A 20,158-nucleotide genomic window follows, 5' to 3' on the forward strand; every position below is an offset into this window, starting at 1 on the left:
CACTGAAAGGCTTCACCTACATTCTAATCCACAATTGCACCACTCTGAATTCCTGTATTTTCAGCAGTTCTTTGCTATTCATAAATATGGAGTAGATTAGCTCCTTAAGAGAAAAATTCTCATCCTCCTCTGACAAATATAATGAATTTCCCTTATTTATCCAAGTCCAGATGTGATTCCTTAGCAACCATGAAGGTAAACTGAACTCTGAATTACTTTTGTATTATGTTTGTTCAGTGTATTCCTTAAAGTGTGCTATTAGTCAGCAAAATCATGACAGAAATGCCACCCTTGCTAAGCCCAAGGGAGGTTGATGAGTAAATCAGAGACAGGAATGTGTCTTCCAGTTCCCAGATTCTGCAGACATTGACTTAACTGTATCAAATTTGCTCATAAGCAATTTATTGGGAGTAACACTCACAAATTCACTTAGGTGAATAAAGGATTCATAAGAACACAGTAATATCCATTTCCCATTCCCTATCAGGGCTCAATGTTACCATTTATTTATCTATAATTTAAGTACGATTTTATTAATGAAGGAAATAAATGTATTCATTCAGGGGGAAAGCTCCCATTCATATTGATAATGTTTCAGGTTGTCTTCTCGTTCACTGTATTTTGTCTAGGTCCTTCCCAAGAGGCTTTAAAATGCTCAAGTGTAGAAAACATATATGCACAACACACTTGCAGAGTCAGAGCACAGCTGAGGTTAGAAGCTCCAAACACCCTACACAAAGCAGGGTGGACTGCAGTTGGTTGCTCAAGCTCTGAGCATCTCTAAGGGCAGAGACTCCACAACTTCTGAGCAACTTATTTCAGTGTTTGATTAAAATTTAAAAGCAAAAAAGACTATTCTTACATTCAAATGCAATTTCCTCTATTTAATTTTTCAGCTATTTCCCCTTGTCTTGTTTTCTTGTCCTTTAAAGCACTGGAAAGAGTCTGCCTCCATATTTCCTTTTCCCATCAGTTGTTTATAAAAAAATTTGGTAAGTTACCCTTGAACCTTCTTTTCCCTAAAGGCTAAACAGTTCCAGCTCTCAGCCTCTCCTTGGGTGACAGGTGCTCCAAGCCCTGATTCATAACCATGGTCCATGGACTTGTTCCAACATGGCTTTTTGTCTCTTGGGCCATGGAACCCAGGACTATACCACAGGTATAGCACTCCAGATGTGTCCTCAGCAGTAGAGAAGCATGACCAGACCAGACTCCTGTTTCAAAATCCAGTTTCTGAAATCAAGATTCCATGTGCTCATGCACTTCACACCAAAATAATTTTTTGTCCATCAAGTTAGAGGGAGCATTTGCTCCCACTAACTTTTCCAGAAAAAGCCCTGCTTATACCCTAGTCCTTTCCTATAGCAAACCTTTTTCTACCTCTCCCCAACAAGAATCCCTTATCTTCCCCTCCTGGCTCTTGTGGAGGGATGCCACTGTGGAAGCCCGTTTGCTATATACCAACTTCTCCCCTTCACCAGTTATAGCCCTAAGTCTCTCTCAGAAGCTCCCTAAATCTTTCCCACATAAAGCTCACATTGCCAGAACTTTGGGAACTTCTCACTTCAAAGTCCCCCAGTATTCCCAAACCCATCTTTGCTCTGCCCTTCTTTATGTCCTTTCCATAACTGCCCTTTCCCCTTGCATTCCATACAAGTTATCTCCTTCTCCTGCCCAAGAGAAGGCCCCATGAGGGCTCCATACTCAGCCTCACCAAGGATTTCCTGTCACATACTTTAAGTTAAGGTTCTGAATTTCTGCAGTGCTCCTAGCCCTTTCTTCTCTGTCTGGAGCATTAAAGTATATTTGAGGTTGCTAAAGCAAATGTTTAGAAGACACCTGGGTCCTTCACCATCACTAGAATTTCCCACTTTTTTCTGTAAAGCAAATTTGTTGGACTCTAATAATTCCCTTAAAATTTGCAGTAGAGAAGCTAATATAGACATTAGCCTTGAGACATGATGAGCTGCACACTTTCCTCACACAGTGTCAGTTTTTCTGGAAAAAAAAAAAATCACAGGGACTGGGTTGTAGAGCTTAAGCTACACTGATACAGAGTACAGTCGTTGTCAGGATCTCAAAGTCCAGTATAAACTTTTTGCAGTAGAAAACAACAACATTCCTGTATCACTACAGGTTCTTATGTATGATGAGCTGCACATAGCCCAACTCTGCTTTACTCCTTGACTTCAGTAATGCAATTAAACTAATGCTAACTATCTTTGCAAAACTCTCAGGACAACTTTTTGTCCTTCTGAGCACATTCTCATGCAGCACATGGTCATTTTTTTTTTTTTTTTCAGTTAATTCTACTTGAGCTTAATGTCATGGAAACAGCATTTAAAAATCTTTGGTATATCTTCTTGCTTCTCTTTCAGCACTTGAAGACTAGCGGTTACTTCAGAAACAAGCTTTACCACCATTATTCTGTCCATCACAGCTTATGGTCAAAGCCCAAAACTGAACGCATAAATTGGGTTGCTGCTTTGAGCAACTGAGAAATAAGCAAGTTTTGCACAGTAGGAAACTATTTTTAAAAATCATTGAAAAAAAATTCAGCATTAAAAAATAAAACACAAACAAACACAACAGCCAAAAATTAGTGTACTCTGTTTGCAGTATGATCTACTGTATAGTCAGCCTCCCCTGTGAGCCTACACCACAAACTCATCCTTGTTATCCTCCTTACCTTGCAGGATCCAGGATCTGACAGATTTAGCCTTTTTTTTTAATTAAAAAAACTCATCTCCTTCAATGTAGTAAAAGTTCTTTCCATAATAATTATCATTACCTTTTACAGAAGTAGAATGAGGTATCTCATCCCTTATTTTGTTCTTGTAGGGCTCTTTTCCCTTCTGGACCATAGCTACCATAGTTAGAGAGGCTCTCTGCAGGGAATCTTCACAGCTGAATAGAATAACAGAAAAAATTGTTTAAAAGGGAATGTTGGAGTACACAGTGCTGCCAAAAACCTACTGCCAAAGAATTTTGACAAGTATATAAAAGCATGTCTCATATTCAGATATGCATATCAGACTACATTCAGAGTGGTAAGTATGTAACAATTGGAACTGTTAGTTACTCTCCTTTAGTATTATCCTTTTTCTTCACTTAGAGTCATTGTAGATTTTATTGTTCATTTTATATAAAAGGACATTCTAAATTATTTGGATATTTCTCCTGTGTACTCACAAGAAAAAAAAAAAAAAAAAAGAGTAAAACTGACAGCCCTGCAATTTAATTTTATTTGTACAAGAGCAGCAAGAGAAGAGCAGTTCCACAAGGCATAATAAGCCAGGAACCAAAGGTGACCACAACACTGGAAGTGCTCTCACTCATCACGGCACGTTCCCAGAGGGTTGAACGCAGCAGGCAGGCATGGTGATAATAACAGTGTCTATTCGTAGTCTCAGACAAAGCAAGGTAGTGAACCAGTCCAGGGTATGACCTGGCAACCCATACAGCAGATCAGGCCAAACAGGGCTAGAATTTATGCTGCAAAATGGGTCCAATACCCATCCAAAAGAAAGGATTAGGGACAAAGACACCTAAATTACTGATTCAAAAATGCTCTAAGAAGTGGGACCAGAGACAAGACTAGAGCCAGGTATACCTATTACATACCTCAGAGTAGGAATGAGTGCCAAGCCCCAGCTTAAATGGAGCTCCTGGGATTACAAGCAGAAGGCATGGGTGGAGGCCCCAGGTGAGGCTGGTGAGGGAGACTAAGGGCTGATAGTGCCCTCATGTCCCACCCATGGCTGAATGCCAGATTATCACTGGTGTTAATACTCAGCATCTTCCCCAACAACTTAAATCATGCAACATACAGCCTCAGAAAATTTCCAAAGCAGTGTGGGTACATGCTAGTCCCTTGAAGCAGTGCTGTTACCCCAGTCTGAAGTTGTAAGCATCTGCTTGCGAAGTCCAGTGTCTGAAGCACACCATGTTACTCATGCTGGCAGCTGAGCTGCCTGCACTGAGCTCCATCATCCAGGGAAACAGAGCTGTTTGAGAAGTCCTGGTCAGCCTTGGAGCTCAGCTGCAAGGAGTGGAGTAGAAGCTCTGCTGAGCTTTATCTCAGGGCACCTGCCCCTACCTGTGCTGTAGTTGTGCTTGCTCCCATCTTTTTCTCCCTTATGGAAAAGCATAAGCTCCTGCTGCTCCAGGGACACATTTCTGCTCATGGGCAGAAAACCCAGTCTACCATGAACATGTCCTGGGACCAGCTCAAGGCCGACTCAATTCTTGGTTGTTGTACTGCTTCCACAGTAAGTGACATAGACATTGTGTCATGGGATCTGAAGAGTGTTTCACTGGAAAATACACAGCTCTCACAGATTATGGCTAAATTGCAGAGCATGGCCATGCTTCCCATCTTCAGGATTTAAGCAGGCCTTGATCTTATGTGGGGTGAGACCCAAGTGGACACCATATCCCCTCCCTTTCTGCATTCATGATTTAAAGAGGCAGATGGCAGAAGGAAGCTGTGTGGTGCACTCTACCATGTCTCTCACCTGTGTGGCAAGCAGAACAGAACCCCACAAAATCTAATGCTCCACAGCTGGTGTAGGACCACTGAGACAAGTCACAGTGAACACTCCAAGCTAACGTACTAAAATGCTCAAATAACTGCATGGGGAAGAGACTCCAGACACAGTCAAAGATGAAATATAGACCAGAGTCACAGAATCACTTGGGCTGGCATTTAGTCCAGCTTCTCTGCAATGAACAGAGACATCTTCAACTAGATCAGGTTCCTCTGTTTCACTCAATTGGATCTTAAATGTTCCCAGGAATGGAGGATCTACTATGTCTCTGGGCAACCTGTTGCATTTTCACCACATTCACCATGAATGAATTCTTATATCTAGTCTAAATCTACCTTATGATACTTTCAAATCATTACCCCTTGTATTGCAACAGGCCCAACTAAGAAGTTTGTCCCCATCTAAGTACTGAAAGGCCCCAGTAATGGCTCCCCAGAGCCTTCTCTTCTCCGGGCTGAAGAACTCCAATACTCTCAGCCTTTCCTAATAGGAGAGGAAAAAACAAAAATTCTGATAATTTTTGTTGTCCTCCTCTAGATTTGCTCTAACTAGTCCAGGTCTTTCCTGTACTGAGGGCCCATGAGTTGGATGAAGCACTGCAGTGGGGTCTCACCAGAGCAGAGCAGAGGGACAGAATCCCTTCCCTCGCCCTTCTGGCCATGCTGCCACGTTTGGCTTTCTGGCTGCAAGTTCACACTGCCAGCTCATGTCCATCCTCTCATCCTAAGTCCTTCTCCCCAGGGCTGCTCTCAATCTCTTCATCCCCCAGCCTGTTCTGACACCAGGGTTTGCCTGGACTGTGGTGCAGCACTTTGCACTTGATCTTGTTGAACCTCCTAAGGCTCACACAAACCCAGTCCTCAAGCTTGTCCACGTTCCTCTGAATGGCATCCCACTCCCCAAGCGTGTCAACCACACAGCACAGCCTGGGGTCATTGGCAAACTTGCCAAGGATACACTCAATCCCACTTTGTCATTGATGTAGATATTAAACTGTACTAGACCCCTGGGTGACATGAGTGATCCCTGGTCTCCATCCAGGCACTGGGCCACTGATCACTACTCCCAAGGTGCCTCATACACCCAAGGTGCATCCATCCAGCCAGCTCCTTACTCACTGAACAGTCCACCCATCAAATCTATCTCTCCAATTTAGCGAGAAGGATGTTGTGTGAGACTGTCCAAGCCTTATTTATATGAGTTCAGATAAATGACACCCTTAACTCTTTCTCATCCACTGATGTAGTCACTCCATACCTGCTGGCTGAGACAGAAAGTTGTTTGGGGAGCTTTCCCATGCTGCATAGAGTAGCACTAATTGGGAAAGGGAATTCAGCTCCCTTGCTCCTCTGGAACATCTGCCACAGAAAGTTAAGACAGGAGGCCAGTGGCTTCACCATACTCAGAACAAATAAACAATTTCTACTCTAAACAATGGTCTGATACAATATAAAAGGTCACTGAGCACTGCTCATGTCTTTTACAATGATTCTCTTAGAAAGTTAATGTGTTTGTGACTTTCTAGACTTGCTTTATTTGAAACACCAATGGCTTTGCTATCAAGTATCAGCCTTTGTAAAACTTCATCAATTTATTCTTTGGATTAAGTACAGCCATATTAATTAGGTTGCATAACAAATGCTTGTGAAATCTGAATACTCTGAAGGACTTAAAAGGAATATCAATTTGGTTTGGACAGGCTATTAAAATCAAGTCTCCTGGGAGTGAACTGGAGATTTAAAAGTCTTCACCATGACTTCTGGAGCATATTAGTGCTTTCATACAAAAAGGCCCACTTTACCTTCCCCTCATTCCTTCACTTTTTATCAAAATGTGCTCAGTGCTCAGAGATAATGGCAACTGAAGACATAATCTCACACAAACATCACAAGTGGAAGTTCTCTGATGGTGTTAGATCTTCAGATTTAACGCTCATTCTTGCATGTAGTTGTGCAATTAAATTAGGCAGAACCCTGGAACAAACTGCTTCACCTGCCATATGCTCATTCTCCCTCCATTCAGCAGGAGCAGTAATTTCCTGCTGGTAGCTTTCAGACATGGAAATACTTGCTGGTACACAGGAATAAGGTATTTCCATTCCAAAAAGGAGCCTCTGTTTTCAGCTTTTGACAACAGGCAGCAGCCAGCTAGACTACATCACGGCACAGCAAGAAATTATCCCAGTTAAACACTTCATTCTACCTTGATACTGTGTAAAGACCATGGACATGTCATTGAGGGACTGGCTTTCACTGAAGGGAAAATAAGCCAGGTGCAGACCTGTTCTGTAGACTCATTTGAGCCTGATTTTTAGCTCTTCCTATTGAAAACGTTGTTTGTCTCAGCCTTTACTAGGCACTTGAGAATTCACACCAAATTAGAGACAGAGACATTTAGGTGTTTTTTGTCTCTGCTGCTCAGACTGTCCACTGAATAGAATCCCTTGCTCTTCAATTTGCGTGGCAAATGGAGATGTTTGGCTTTACAAGCCATCAGTCTAGGTTGAGCTAATGGGAATAGGAGAAAGGCAGTGGATGTCCTCTCATTCCAAGACTTGCAAGGGAAGAAGCAGACTTTTCAGGTTTCATTAATTACATACATCTACAAAGCTTATTTTTCAGCAGAAAAAGGCTGTGATTCAAACACTCAACATTAGCAAATTGTTTTCCTGGACTAGCAACTCTTCCCCCACCAAGCAATACCAGAATATTTTTGTTTCAGACAGTATTTTGGCACACTGCCTTTGTTGCAAGCAAATATAGCTCATTGGGAACAGACACCCCTTTTGAAAGATGGTTTTCATTTCATCTTATCTCATCTTGTTAAGAAATTACATGGCTGTCTCAGCCTAAAGTAAATGTTACTATTAGCAGTTAATGTGTCAACAAACATTGCACCACCACTGCTCATTGCCCTGTATGAGGATGTCAGAGTGAAAAGAACATCATTCATTGAGGGCCTGAGACAGAGGATTTAAGAAATGCATCAGAATAAGTTGAGATTTCAGCTCAGATAATTGATTCCAGTAGGTAGACAAAGGTAGACTTCTGTCTGAATGCTTTAGAAAGAAGCCCTTTCATAGCTACATTGTTCTGCTTATTGCTCAAGGAAACAGCTGGAAGTTATGAGGGGGTTTTCAGATTTTACACAAGCTCAAATTGGGTGCCAGAACCCACGAGTTTTTGTTCATCTTCTCTGTGTATTCAAATACAAAGTACAAACTAGAGAGTGAGAAAGAATTAATATTCTCTTGACACCTGGTTACATTTCTTTGTAAATACTCAGTAAAGTAAAACCCTAATTAGGGTCTGCCCAAAAGACCACAAGGGACAATTTCAGGCAAAGGTGATTGGTTAACCTTGGTTGAATGACAGGTGTCCACCAAGCCACTCTCTCACGCCCCCTCCTTAGCATGACCAGGAGAAAACAAGATGAAAAATCTTATGAATTAAGAACAGGAAGATCACTCAACAATTACCATCACAGTCAAAACAGACTTGGCTTGGGAAGACTAATTTACTTCATTGACAATTAAAAATAGAGTAGGATGGTGAAAAGAATATCACCCCACATTCCTCCCTTCCCCCAAAAAATAAACTAGAACAAAATAAAACACATTTTCTTTCCACTCCCAAGCTCAACTTCACTCCTAACTCTTCTACTGCTCGCCCTGTCCCCAGAGATGCCAGGGGAAGGAGAACGGGGGTCACAGTCAGTTGATAACACTTCATTTCTGTTGCCTTTTCCTCCTCACACTGTTCCCTACTCCAGCATGGGATCCCTCCCACAGGATACGGTCCTTCACTAAGTGCTCCAGTGTGGGTCTTTCTCATGACCTGCAGCTCTTCAGGGACTGCTTCATCATGGGTCCTTTCTATGGAGTACAGTACTTCAGGAGCAGAGTGCTCCAGCGTGGGCCCCCCATGGGTCTCAGACCCTGTGTGTGTTCTTCTGCAAGGGTTTCACCTCCTGCCAGGAGAGTGTGGGCTCTGCATGGGCGGCAGCTTTCTTCAGGGCACATCCATCTACTCTGTGGGCTGCAGGGACACGACCTGCTTCACTATGGTCTTGCCACAGGCAGCAGGGAAACTTCTGCTCCAGTGGCTGGAACACCTCCTCCCTCTCCTTACTTGACCTCGGTGCTGCAGGACTGTTCCTCGTCCATTAACTCACTCCTCTCTCACAGTTGCTGCACAATGTTTTTTTACCCTTTCTTGAACATATATCATACCAGTGCTACCAGTGGTGGGCTCAGCTTTGGGCAGCAGTGGGTCCATTTAAGGGCAGGCTGGAATTGTTTCTGTCCAATACAGGGGCAGCCCCTGGTCCCTTGTCACAGAATTCCACCCTGTGGCCACCCTGATACCAAAATCTTCCCTCATAAATCCAATATGGTCAGACAGTGCAGGTAGGAAGATACAGCTAGAGTAAGATGCATAATGTCATGGTAGATATGGCTCATCTCCAGCAGAGAAACACATGCAAATTAAGTAGACTTTTAATTTAAATGATTGCATATCAGTGGCAAAGTCAAAGAGAAAAGGATGTTCTCAAATACAGCCATGCAGATAAACTTGTGGCAGCAGGAAATATTCATATGAATTGACAGAGCCGAAGAAGAAAAAGTATTTATGAATTTATAGGTAGGGAAATTATTTTGTATGACGGAGACAACTAGAAAGAAAATGACATTAGCACATTGGTAGGGCACTGCAAATCAAAGGTTCCAAGCAGAGACTGTCTAGGCAATCCAATCACTGTCTAAGCAAACCATTAAGAAAGCTTTTGATTGCTTGTGAGAATGTCTCAGTAAAACAAATATGAATTATTCAGTCATGTCCTTATGTTTTAATGCTGTGAAAGTAAATACAAAAAAAAAAAAGAAGCCATAAAATGCTTGTTACTTAGTTTCAAGTCATTTTCAATACACTAGAAATGTAAATTGTTTCTGTTAAAAAAAAAAAAACAAACACCAGCTAACAAACAAAATAGAATGAACTAAAACCCCCAGCAGTATAGAAGAGGACTTTCATTTGTAAACAAAGTGAAAGAGCTACTGCAATCAGCCGTAGCATCAAAATTGCCCAGAGATTTACAATACATCCATGGCTGGTCACGCCACAACATTTCTAACTGCCTTATCTGACTCTTGTCCTGTACATCTATTTACTGCAAATCTTCAAAGGGTTATCGTTGACCTAGAAAGTAATACAATCAAGAGTTATGTACAGGCCTTATCAGAACTGCAATTTCTGGGAAGGACACAATTAACAGATATTTTTTCATAGCAACATATATACTTGATAGAAACAAAATAAATTCAAATATCAGGAGTGATCAGTCCCATAATCTGCTAAGTGCCTTAAAAAGGCTTGGTATAATTCCCACTGAGAACAGTGGAAAGATTCGATGGAAATTATTGGCAGCAGCAACTACATTCTCTATGAATTCTCATTCCTTCATATTTAAACACAGCAGGTACAGGCACTTTGTCTGGTTTTGAGCAGAAGAGTTAAAAAATGCAGGAGCTGAGGGTCCAGTTTTGTCCGAAAGGGAGTGAGGTTAGAATGCTTGTATGCTTTTGACAACCGTTTCCTAGCCAAATATGTATATTTTTCCACTGGGCTATAACTTATTTAATAAAACTAATACATATAATATGGTCCCAAGACAAATAAACCCCAAAGTCTCAAAAATACTCTATGGCTTTTGTGACCCTCTAACTACAGCTCAGCACCTCTTGGAGCAGGTCTGGATTGTGTTCTCACCTGCCAAGTCACTCCCACATTGTCTTTGGCTACATCAGGGCCACAGTGTCCCCAGCTACACAAGTAAGACCAGAGGTGTCCTAACCAGCTCCTTCCCTTCCCACTACTTGGGCAGGAAGAGCTGTCCCACACATGCATTCCATCCCACACATATTCACAGGCCGTGCCGGTATAAGCACCTTTGCATCTCTGCTGGTGTGACAGATTTCCTGTATTCCCACGCTGTTGTTGCATTTCCCAATTAACACAACAAGGACAGGAAAAAAGCAGAAGCCTGTGCATTGCTAATCACCATACTGGAGGTGGCTGCATTTCCAGGACAGCTGGCAATTCTTTCAAACAAGCGTGCACATCAGAAAATAATCCAATTAGGCACTTGAAGATTCTTCAGGAAGAACAACATAGTATATGGAAGATTTAGTGTAACCATGCAACAGTTTTGGTCTAACAATGCTAGCAAAAAATCTTAGAGCTAGACAGTTAATGAAATAGTCCCCTTCTTTCAATAAAAGCTCAGATATGATGAGCTCATTTAGTACTCTTAAAAGTTACATAAAGAGTAGCTTGGGAAGTGGGAAACTTTAATTAATTTTTGTGTTGCTGTACCACTCAAAGTTCAAATGAACAATAAAGATGGTAAAAGTGAAGCATCTTGTCAAAACATGGATTCCTAAAATCTTTCTACTAAAAGTGAGATATAGAGAGAAGAACTCATTGTTTAAGGGACACAGAAGTATCAGTCAGAATGCCTTGCCTACATCTCTCAGGACTAGAAGACATCACTTTGTAGCTCACAGTAGCAGTGTTTGAAATGGTATAAGGAAGACATTCTCTGAAGGCCTTCCTTATCTACAGATACTCTGAATTTGAACTATCTGTGCAAAGGCGTTGAATTGATGAACTGTTCTTTGGCCAAGCAAGCAGTGAAAAATGGAGAGAGAAGGAGATACCACAAAAACAGACTGAAAACCAAGCTCCAGAAACAGACTGGATCAGCACTGAAAGGAGAGCTTGTGCACAACACAAGCGGCATGAGAGGTTTGGAATCATAGGGAAATACTTAATGTCTTTGTTTCCCCCTTTCTTCAAAGAAACAAAACTTCACACACTCTTCAAAACTGAGGACAAGGGTACACAGCCTGGGTGCAAATAGCGCAGAATTGGTACACTCAATAAACATAACAAAATAAACATTTTCTCAGTGCCTGGCTGGTGCCTGGTAAAACATGTTGCCTTGTGCAGAAGCTTCTAACCTATATTTGTGTGTAACACAATAAAAGAAGATTCTTCAGATAAGGCAAAGAAGAGGAAGGCAAAAATACTTACCAGTGTGGGTGAGCTTTAAACATACAGTAAACTAAAAAAAGATAAGCACTGTACCAATGCTCATGCTCACACATTACAGCTGCACAGGGAGAGGAACCATAAATGAGAGAGAAAACTAGCAGAATATTACCAAAAACTTTACAGGGAAGGGGCCATGTTCAAACCATATGCAGTTTATCGGGAGTCACTGCCAAAATGCATTTGTACTTAATCTAGTGGGTGAAGGATGCCAAGTAACCCTACTGCCTTCTGTCAGCAGAACATAGGAAATGCTGAGAGGGCACTGGGGGACACAAAGGAAGAAAAATGCCACAAGCTCCTTCTGCTTCATCTAGAATATTGTTGAAAGCTGAAATGTGTAGTAGAACTACTACAAAACACAAATCTACGGATGTGGGTATTTATACAGTTCTTAGAGCAGTGCTAGTAGGAAAAAGAATGTCAAGAAAGAATACATTTTTCTTTTTCCCTTTTCCTTCTATTTTTCTGTTTATTCCGCCACATTGCTCTGTTTCCTTTCTCTGTTCTAGACACAGGTTTCTTTCTAGAACGACTTTCTTTTTATAATATTTCCTTCTTCTTTTTATTCTTTGTTGTGCTCCTCCTGCTTTTGTATTTGTCTCATTTTTCCATAGTTTCTTTTCATTGCCTTTCTCTTTCTGGATTTCTCCCCTCTCCCTGCAGCAGAGGCAGCAGCTGGGAAGCTGTGCCAGCATTAGCCTCCACAGTGAGCACCCATTAGGAATGTAATTGACTTGCTTCACACCTTTGCAATCAATTCCCCACGCAGCAGAAACCAGGTACTAAGGGATAGAGCTACAGAGCCTCAGGTTAAAGAAAACAAGTGGCTCAGCACCAAATTTCCAGTAAAATCCCTTGGACCGAATGATGATTTGTGAAAGCACAGGAAAAACCCCTGGAAAGTATCAGGATCAGGACAGCTCCAGGAAGCACAGGCTGCAGTGGGAGTCAAGAGTTGTAAGGCAAGGCAGAATGCAGGATGCTTTCAATGTCTATGAATGAGGAAAAAATGCAGAGGGAAGAAACCTGTACATAAAATCTCTTGTTGATTATGATTATTTCCTTTAATGTGGTTGGACGATGGAGAAAACGTTTGATTGGCTGTGTTTTTACTAACAAATCAAATATACACTGGCCTTAGGTTCAACACAGTCCCATAGTCATGGATACAATCCAGCTCATTAGTACTCTGCCAGTTTTGGCTCTGACCACTTATCAGCCACTCTGACCTCCCAGGAGGTCCAGATTGCTCCAGGACACAGCACAGATGAAGGCACTGTGTTCAGCAGGGGAAGGAGAATTCAGCTGGTATGGGCATGACCTATGACATACCACTTGCCTAAGAGCCAAAGAACTGCCATGGATCTTTTTATTTTACTAGTACAAATCCCAGAATTACAGAATAGTTGAGGCTGGAAGGGACCTGTGGAGGTCATTTGCTCCAATCTCCCTGGGTGGACTAAGGAATGAAGGAATTTTCATGCTATGTGTCCATGTACCAGTACCTGGTGGCCTTCCAGATGGATTCCAGCTATGGGCTCTCCAATACAAGATGGATGTATTGGAGATAGTCCACCGAAGGACCATTAAGAGGGGACCAGAGCATCTCTCCTAAGAAGAAAGTCTGAGAGACCTGGGATTGTTCAGGCTGAAGAGATGGCTTTAGGGGATTTTAATAATCTATGGGTACCTGAAAGGAGGGCACACAGAGAACAGAGACAGGCTCTTTTCAGTGAGAGCCTGCCACTGGGCACCACTGAAACACTCTTTTTGCTGCTGGGTTGACTGGGCACAGGTTGCCTGGAGATCTTGTGGCGTGTTCAGTCTTGAACATAATCAAAAGTCCTCTGGACATGGACCTGGGCAGCTGGCTCTAGGCAGCCTTGCTTGAGCAGGGAGATTGGAGCAAATGACCTCCACAGGTCCCTTCCAGCCTCAACTATTCTGTAATTCTGGGATTTGTACTAGTAAAATAAAAAGATCCATGGCAGTTCTTTGGCTCTTAGGCAAGTGGTATGTCATAGGTCATGCCCATACCAGCTGAATTCTCCTTCCAGAGAGGATTCAGTCTTTATTCCATTTAATCTCAGAATGAAACTGATGACTTGAGGAATTATTATTTTTCCCCAAGTAGAAATCAAGCATCAGAAAGCAAATCTGAATTTTTTTAGAGCCCACAAACAAGTTATTTTGTTTGTTTCTTTGCTGGGAATAGAGCCAAGATCTAGTGATTAAAGTTAAATTTTAAAAAGCACTCAACTGTTTGTTACTTTAAAAGCTGGTTTAAGGCATTTAGTGCTAGAAGCTGTTAACTAATGGAAAACTCTGTCACTATGTAGTTTCCTGTAAAGGTAGACACCTCTTTCACTGTTCTTTAATGCATTTATCATACAAGACTTTATAAACTTTTAGAGGCTACTGTCTCTTCCTATTTATTCCTCACTAAGAATATTCATAAAGAATTTTTTTCTCCTTTGAGGGCTTATACAAAAATAAAAGTGAGGACAGGATGGTGGTGGGGGAGCTCACCTGGCACAATTTCACTTGTAGATGATCAGCAATAGCCCCAAAGAAGGAACTTTCCAAATCCTTGTCCTTGACTCAGACATAAGACCCAAAAGAAAGAATCCATTTCAATGGGAGATAAACAACATTTGCAATACTACAGACCACTAATCAAAATCTTCAATTAGCAAAGATCCTCCAGCACAAGGCCCAGTAAATTCATGAGAGGGGAAGTCCAGGAGCAGGTTTTCATCATTATAAACCCCTGGTGTCCTTGGAAGAAATTTTGCAGCCAGCTGGGCCAGCAGAGATGTGTAACAAGGACCCAAGGCAATACAATGGCACTGTCTCTTGGAGCCACCCCAAACAATAACATTCCTGACAGGGGGTTTGGGTTTTCCAGTAGTCCCCACACCAACATGGGGCTCCTGCCACTCAGAAGATGCAACTGCACTTCAGCTGCAACACTGTACTGGTGTGATAAGACTGGAAAATAGAGAAGTGGGGTTTTTTTCTGAGGATATTTCAGAATATCAAAGAGAAAGAAAAAAAAAAAAAAAGTACCAGTATGGCACCCTGGGCAACAGGGCAACAGAAGCAGCTAGGTCAAACTGGTGTCAAGACAACAACCCTGAAACAGGTCATGTCTATAAAGTATAATGTGTAGAATACTAAAAGGCAAAATCCTAAGGGAAATAAAAAGATAGTTGAAGCTAAACATTTACAGAAAACAGTAAGTGTAGAGTGATAAAAGTTGGATAATATCATACAGCATGCAGCACAAGTGGAACTGAGATCTGGCTTTGTGTTCTGGTATTGCATCTGCAGTCATGGAGACAAAGCTAGTGAAAAATGGTAAGGGAGCAGGTAATCAAGTATATGCACCCCACTGTGGCATCCAGTCTTTCTCCTTTAAGATGGGCAGAATGTAAAACTCAGACCAGTGCTACAGCAAAGAAGCACTGAAAGCTAAACTTTTCTTCATGCCATTAGGTGATAGATCAGGCTCTAGAAATAAGCATCTGTTTTCCTTGCATGCTTTTATACTTAGAGTGTAGAATTAAGTATATCAAACATACAGTTTAACAAATGAAGAAAACATGATGAATAACAATTTTACATTGTCTACACATGCTACATTTCAAAACACTTGTCTTTCTCTTGGGTGCAGTATGGTATACGGTAACTAAAGCATACTTACCACACAATAGAATTAATTATACACTCAATGATTTCAAGAGCAGAACTACTCCAGTGTTCCAAGAATAGTTATAGCAGGATTAGTACTGCAATACTTGCACTCTTAGCCAGTAAACTGGGATAATCCTGTAAATCCTGTAAAGGAATGTCATGATACAGAGCTAAAGTCATAAAAAGATTTGTGCTTTAGCTTACAATTACTGGAAGATCAGCATATGCAGATATGTGTAAGGTAGATTCCCACTTCTGCAGGAAAACATTTGGCTTTCAGAATTACTCACACACTGTCCCATTGTAGTCTGCAATCTACAGCACAGTAGAGTATTAATGAGGCAAAATAACAATAGACACCAAACAGCATGTGAGGATAGGCCTCACTTTAAGCTGCACAGTCATCCCTTTCAATGGCACCAAATGTGTCTTTTTTTCATTTCCCCAATCACTCCTCCAAGGTGAAAAAGTAAAACGAACAGCAATGACAATAGAAATTGCCCCAGTGGGAGTTTTGTCAGGAACTCTCTGTTTCTAGCTTGTTTTGTCTCAAGGGACTGAAAGAACAATCCATCTTTCTTGCCAAAACCTGGTTTTCAATGGAAGTGTTTAGGCTAACATTGTCACCACCATCACAAGGGCAGAGAAGTGGTGGGGAAAAGAGAGGCTCAGGTATTTGCAGTTATGGCTAAAGGCAGAGTTTAGGCTGACATGGTGGATTTTTTCTTCAGCTTTATGATCTTAAGAGATTTGTTTTTACTGATGGTAAATTTGTTTTCACCTTCTGATTTATTTTAAATATTTTAAAAACAATTTTCCTTTTTCTGCTCGCTGATTGTTTTTTGTTTAATTTCACATAACCTATCTCATTCAGCATGTGAATTTCACGTATTAATCAGGTCTCTGTTCAATTCCTGGCCCCTAAAGTAACATAGATTTTCCTCATAGTCTTGTTGTGAGCTCCCTAGGACATTTATTTTCTCTCTTGCATGTGTTTTACCAGAACTTAACAAAAAAGCACTCTAATCTCAGCAAGGGGTGTCTATTTACCCACCTAATACCATCACCATTTTATTGGACAAACAAACTAAACTTTCAGCATTCAAACAAAACCAGAATTCATTCCACCCATCAAAAAGGTCTAGCTATGAACCCCTTATCTATCTGATTCCCAAATTCTCCACCTTCACCATCTCATTTTATTTCAAAGGAAGTCCTGTGTGGGCATGTATGTGTTTTTCTTCTTGCTTACAAACATATTGGGTCCACAGTCAACCCTAAAAGATGGATTATTAACTAAAAAAGGGAGGCCTCTTCTCTACAACTTCGATTTTTCTGATAAATACCCCAATTTATAAAGTCTTAAAAATCCCCCCAAACAGAGATGCTTTTCTTTATTATTTGACTACATAGGAACCAAATTCTAACTTCTCCAGGAAAAAAAAGACTAAAAGTGTGTGGCAACAGATTTAAAACAGTGAGAAGCCTGTGAAAAGGGCAAGACTGCATTTTGTTTAATCCTGACTTTCATCTTGATTGTGAATGAATTGAAAAGCAAATGAGAAATGAAACCAACAGGCAAAGCCTGGTACTTTAGATCAGGATTGATAAGCTAAGCAGCTTCTTTCAATAAGAGAGTGAGAAAGCAAGCCCCACTTACCTCTCATTACAGGTAAGTGGAAATACATTCCCATTTCTGCACTGCATCAGTCCAGTGAAAAGTGCCCACAAGATGCAGCCCTTAGAGAACACCAGATCTTGTTGTCCTTTACTTATCCGGTGCTCAAACAGCATCTTCTCACCTACTAGTGAAATGAAACATAAATTTTTTCAAGTTACCTTTAGTTTTTACTTGCAAAAAAAAAGGGGGGAAGAAGATTACTGAGTTGAGACACAAACTGGAAAGATGTCCTTGAAAATTCCTTTCCCAGCTATGTTTATTAAAGCAGGCTAGGGGAAGATCTGTATTTGTATCAACACAGGAAGGATACAAATCCTGCTTTATTTTTCAGTGATAGACAAAAAGAGTTCAGCACACAAAGATCTAATCAATCCTTTTGCAATAATTTTGATATTTGGGTAAGAGACTGAAGTCTAATGAGGGGTTTTGGTGATTTGTGCAAATTTTCCCTTGCTTTGGAGCAAAAATACACTGCTTCAAACCAGACTTACATGAGCTCTAATTTGAATACAATTACAGCTCACAAAAAAATAATGACTACACTGTGGAGATAATTACTTCCCACTTTCCAAGTTAGTTGCTTTCCACTGAAAAATGCTGTTCAGTCAAAAATGACCCTTATGGAAACATTGCTTTTAATTAAAATGCTTGAGATCCAGGGTGGAATCTGGAGAATGACAAAGTAACAAAATAACTCTGCAGCTAAGTCGTTCAGTGAGAATGGATAGGAAGTTCCAAACCCATTGTATTTGATTTGAAATACAAGCCAAAACCCAGAGGTTTCTCAAATCTCATGTAAATGACCAAATCATGGCATTGTTCACCATTCTTATCATTTGGAATACTCATTCTCCCGGAATACTCACTCTCCTAAAATTATCACCTTGTCTCCTTTTATATGTCTTGCCTTCATTTCACACTAAACCTTTTTTTTTTGCTCTTCACATTTTCTATTAAATAAAATTATTGTGGTTTTCCAGTCTATGCCATGGATATTTTTTTTTTAACTTGACTTCCTAATAGTTTATGGCATCGGCAATTTGTGAGGAATAAGAGCCAATATTCAGCTGTTGTAAATCAATGTTCCTGCAGCAGTTTCCCTGCAGGTCCATTGATTCATAGCAGTTGATCTTCTTATGAATGTATTCCAGTCAGAGAATAGACAAGGCAAGGTAGGACCTTAACACAGCAAGAAGCAATAAAGTAATGCTGTGAGAAAGCCCAGTAAAAAAAAGGTATCTTGGGAAATGGCTGGGCAAACACTATCAACCTCCTCTGCTTATTAAACAGAATGAGACAGCTCTACCAATGACTGGAACATCATGCAATATTTATTCCTTCCTTCAATAAACATCGATTATAGGCTTGGTGGCACATCCTCTGTTCAATAGCAGATAATACCTGAATGCAGATTTCCTCTTTATATATACTTCAGTATTCTTTGCACACACACACACACAGAAAGAGAGAAAGAGAGAAACCTGAACACATGCTCCTGAGTGTGGAACTCTTTCTGCATTTAAAACCAAGCTGGCAATATTTAATATGAAATAGACATAAAAATCAAAGAAAGGAACACATCCTCCACTAAGAAACTACTAACATGATCTTACACAAGAAAGTCCAGGAAGCTTGTTTGAAGTGCCAGCTGGGTATTTGTGTTGGATAAGATGCTAGTAATTTCCACATTTGAAGCTACAGAAACTTTTCCTGATGCTTATGGAATTGTAATTCTGCTTTTCTGCTAGAAAGCAGAATTACGTGGCTTGTTATAACCAAGTGTTTACTTGTGTAGAGTCAGATCATGTCTGACTTTAAATTACACTTACTTTTCTTGCATTTGCGGGGAGTCAGAAGGATGGCAAGAGGAAGGGGGAGGCTTTTATTTGCCTCATTATTGTCTAGGTTTTTACAAAACTTTATCAGAAGTAGTACTTGTTCGGGGAATTAAAGTTAAGTTATAAATCTCCACCTCTTCTTGTCTTCCAGCAAGAGAAGCACTACATTCAGTTTTGTTTCAGTCATCTGCTGTGTCCTCTGTCACTCATGAACCTTCAAGATTACTGAAACAGCTTTGGTCAGTTGTTCAACAGAGGCAAGTCTTGCCATGGCCTTAAAATACCGGAGCACATGTAAGATGATCTGGTCTGGTGTACTCCTTTAAAGGCCTAAATTGTCTTCAGTTGTCATTAGTATTAATTGTGAAAGATTGCTATTGAGCTACAAGGGAAGACTGATACAAAAGAAACATTTTAAAATATTTTAACTTTTTAACATATTTATCCTCAGAGTCAGTAGTGCACAAACTTTTCTTGCTCTTTGTCTTATCATTAATGTACATTTCAAGTGATTTCCAGTTGCTTTTCATGCCCCTCATTAAATGCATGACATTGTGTTCACTGACCCTTCTGATACCTTTATCTCTGCCTACCCACAATATACTTTGAGACTTGTCCCAGCTCTCTGACCTGCACAACAACTTCTCTATTTTTATTCCTGTTAAAGTTCAATAAAGAACTTACAATTTAGCCAAAGTTGGTTTATTTCCACACTTATTTTACCATTGCACCCTTAATATTAATCTACCAAAGAGTTGTGAGCTAACTTCATCTTGTTTTTCTTTCACATCTGAGCCTTATAAAACACCCCATAAATTCCTAAAGACAACTGAAATCCACCTTCTCAAACACCATTTTGACTTTCCTTTCTCCTTTATCCTTTCCTCAAAGACAAGAAGTACTGTCATTTCATAATCAAATCCATACATTTGATCTATCTATTGATTTCCAGTTACTCAAAAAGTAACTGCTGAAAAAGTGCTTTTACCCATTTGGGGTTTAAAACATACCTAGCACTGGCTAGGTCTGTTTCAGAATATGTCTACATTGTGAAATTCCTGGCACATTGCTTACCTGCTAGGATTCACATTTAGCCTCTGTTGCAGCCAATCCCTACCTGAATACTATAAAAGAGGAAAGCAGACTTCCAAAGTGAAAGACTAGACCAATTTAACTCACTTCCTTCCACTTCCACTGTTACAGGATTTTCAAGGAAAGCGTGAAGATTCATAGCCTGTTCCTCAGCTTTCCAGGCATTTGTAGCCACACTGAACTTTT

The sequence above is a fragment of the Pyrgilauda ruficollis genome, unplaced genomic scaffold (assembly GCF_017590135.1).
Source record: "Pyrgilauda ruficollis isolate IOZ18807 unplaced genomic scaffold, ASM1759013v1 scaffold2, whole genome shotgun sequence".
NCBI lineage: Eukaryota > Metazoa > Chordata > Aves > Passeriformes > Passeridae > Pyrgilauda > Pyrgilauda ruficollis.